This window comes from Pygoscelis adeliae, unplaced genomic scaffold, assembly GCF_000699105.1.
Source record: "Pygoscelis adeliae isolate BGI_AS28 unplaced genomic scaffold, ASM69910v1 Scaffold290, whole genome shotgun sequence".
NCBI classification, from domain to species: domain Eukaryota; kingdom Metazoa; phylum Chordata; class Aves; order Sphenisciformes; family Spheniscidae; genus Pygoscelis; species Pygoscelis adeliae.
The window spans coordinates 77,954-81,222 of record NW_008823965.1 but is presented as its reverse complement, the minus strand read 5'-3'; the positions used below and the strand labels follow the sequence as shown (position 1 = coordinate 81,222).

The window sequence follows — 3,269 nt, the reverse complement described above, 5'->3', positions numbered from 1 at the left end:
GAGCGCAAGAGATTAATTGTACCTTTGATCTTGCATGTAGGTCCAACTCTCCCTCCCTCTGTAAGGTCAGGCGTGGAGCTCATGTTGTGTATGAGAAACAGGGTGAGCCTGCCTTTCTGCAGGGTGGCAGACCGGCAGCCAAAGGACCCTCTCCCCTCTTTTTTTTAATCTTCTTTTCTATATAACCACACGGTCTCCCATAAACAGCATTCTGCCTTGCATGAAACAATTCCCAGGCCCCTTAGGATGGCCACCCACAATCAACGCAGAAGGGTAAAGCGACCTTCCATCCCCACATGCTTGTTATTTCATGCTGCCTTATTGGAAACAGCTTCCCAACTCCAGCAGGACAGACAAGACAAACCATAAGATTCAAGGGCTGCTCTGGCATTTTTTTTCTTTTTTTTTTTTTTTTTTTTGGACTAGCAGAGACCATCAAGAGCAGTTGCACTTAACTGAAAAATTCACTTGAGTTTCTTGCCTAGGCTGGACTCAATGCTTGGCTCTCTTAGCATACAGCAGGCAATCCTGATGCGAATAATACGTGCGTATTCAATGGTAATGCTCTGTACGCGGTTTTGTACTCTAAATGCCTTTACTCCCTGCGCATCCACAGAGCTAGATTGGATGCCAGAATTCATTTACAGTTTCGGCTATAAAACCGAATCCAGAAAACCCTCCATAGAAGCAGACAAGTCCCCAGTGTAATACTAAAGCAGTGCAAGACAGATTAGGAACCTAAAGCACAGAAACCACAGCATCTGAGAGGCTCCCATCCAACGGGAGTGGCTCTGCCAAAGCCTGTGTTTTCCTAATCCCCTGCACTGATGATGCATCAAACACAATGCCTTGCTAAGCAAGGCAGACAGAGATGCAACCACAGTCTGTCTGTCCGACGGGAGATGAGCTACTACAGGACATCATTCAAAGCATCCTGGTGTCACTGAGTCACTGCAGCTGAGAGGGGTTTTGCTTTACGCCATCCTCTGAGGCAGTGACCAGCCCTTGCAGGCTCGCCCAGGCTTCGAGACCTCCAGGAGCCTCCTCATCATGATCTTCTTCCACCTAACTCCTCTCCGTAAAAGCACAATGCAAAAGCCAGAGCAACTGGGAAGACGCCTGCTGCAGTTACCCACCATGCTTGGCTCTTCGTGATGGATGAGGCGCTTTTCTGGCAAGGGGGAGAGCTGTTTGTTTTTCCTGTCTCTCGGTTCTAATCTCTTCCTCATTGAGGTCAGGTCACAGACTTCCCAAACACATCCTGGCGTAGCAGCCACAGCTTCACCGCTGCGGTTTTTGATTTCAAAGGATAAGGACTGAGGTGCGGTGAGAACAGAGCCCCTCACCCTGCCTGCGAGTGCCTCCTGGAAAGCCGGCTGCTTCTCACTATTTCAAGGGAGTGAGGGTTGCATATTGGTCAAAACAAAGCAAAAATGACAAATTAGGTTAGAGAATTGATGCAATTTCTGACGGCCATTTTTCTTCTTCCAGACTTGGCTCAGATCCCTCAGTTTTAAATTTAGTGACTTTAGATGCCTTCTCCCCTGTGGTCCTGTAACTCAACACTAGCGCTTTATACAATCCATGAGAGCTGAGAAGTGGCTGGCAGTTCAAAAAGATACAGGCATTAACATACGGAGAAGCACAATGCCTGTTAAAAGGATTTTCAGCGTTGTGGAGCACACAAAAGGCCAGGTATTTATATTGGGCAGGCCAGCATATTCCATAAGAATTCAGAGCTTCAAAAATACAAATGTTTGTATGCTTTAAAATGTCGTAAGCATTTTAAGTAGGTCAGTCCACCCTTACCACTGGGCTAGTTCTTCTGAAAACCAGGTTGTGCAGAAGGACTCTAAATACAATCCGGCAAAAACAATCTTCAGGAACCAAATTTTCACTTCTACACCTGATCCACGGCGCAGTGAATTCAGGACTGCGCCTGAAGTTTAATGTGCTGTAGATCAGAGCTGTAGTTGTATTAAAAAGGTTTTGAAGTGGAGTGGTAGTTTTGCAGGTCTCTCTGCTCTTCTATGTGTGATGAAGGCACTCGGCTTAGATGTGAACTTTTCTCAAATGTGAGAGCTGGGTATTTTATCCGGAGTTTACTTGGTATGTGCTTAGCAATAAAGTTAAAAGGGAGGCAACTAAGCTGAGGTATTACGAGTGTGCTGTGAACAGCTGAGTAAATGGGGTTTTTTATTTATCACCACGTTAGTGATATAAAATTCAAGCGTAACCACATAGAAGGCTTAAGTGCAATAAATTTTCACTGAGACAACATTTCAAACAGTGATTATGGGCAACGTCATAATATGATTTATCAGTAACTGCTCCTTAATGCAAACTAATGAGTACCCTGAGATAGAAAGGGGGAACAAAACTCTCAGGCCAACCTCCCTGCTGCGAAAGCTAACGGTTCTCAGGAGAGCCTGCTGCATCCTTCCCTGCTGAAGCAGGAGCTGAAGCTCCAGTCGCAAACCCACACAGTAACTGCCAGGCCATACAGTTTATTTCAGGATGATTAGCTTATTGCAGATGAATGAAACATTAAGGTATTTGAGAGTGACACATGATATGCATGGTACTGCTCCCAAGTCTACCAGCATAGTCACATGCAACACCAAAAGCAGCAGCTACAACTGGCAGAGTCCTCCTGAGGGTTTTTCTTGGGCATTGGCATGCAAAGCTCAGCTGGCCACAGGCAAGCAGGGAAGAGTTCAAAGTACCTTCCCAAAGAACTGAATTTTTGTTTCAGACACAGCTTCAAAGTTTGGATGTCCAAGAGATTCTGGAGAGCTTCACCCTCAACCCTGAATCCAGAGGCAAGGGGATTTCTGTCTCATCTTCCAGTTCTTTCATGCTGCCCAACATTAAGGGACTTGCCAGGAAGACGCTCGTAATATCCCCCAAAACCTGAATGTGTATTTTCCCTCCCTTACTGCACTATTTTTGCACAGAAAAGTAGCTTTTAGACTGTGAAGGTAGAATATACTTATCACAGATACCTCCTTATAGTGCTATAGCTATTATAAAAGTTATTTTGAGGCAAATGAGGCACCGAATTTCTCAGTACCTGGAAGCACCGCAGCCTCTTATCACTGGAAGGAAAGTAGGTTTCCATAGCAAGAGTCCTGTCTACATTCAGATGTTCAAAGCCTTTTTTGATGTCCAACCCCAAACCTTCTGTGCTTGGCAAACAGTGGACAGTGATCATCACCATTTTTTATGGGATGGTTTAGGCACGTGAAAAGGAACTAATCAATACAAAT

At 45.2% G+C, this 3,269-nt stretch overlaps 1 protein-coding gene across 1 annotated transcript in view; it reads right to left on the bottom strand.

The window, feature by feature from the left end:
• Positions 1 to 3,269, bottom strand: part of VPS53 (vacuolar protein sorting 53 homolog (S. cerevisiae)) — a 66,581-nt gene that overhangs the window by 9,850 nt on the left and 53,462 nt on the right. The window lies entirely within an intron of this gene.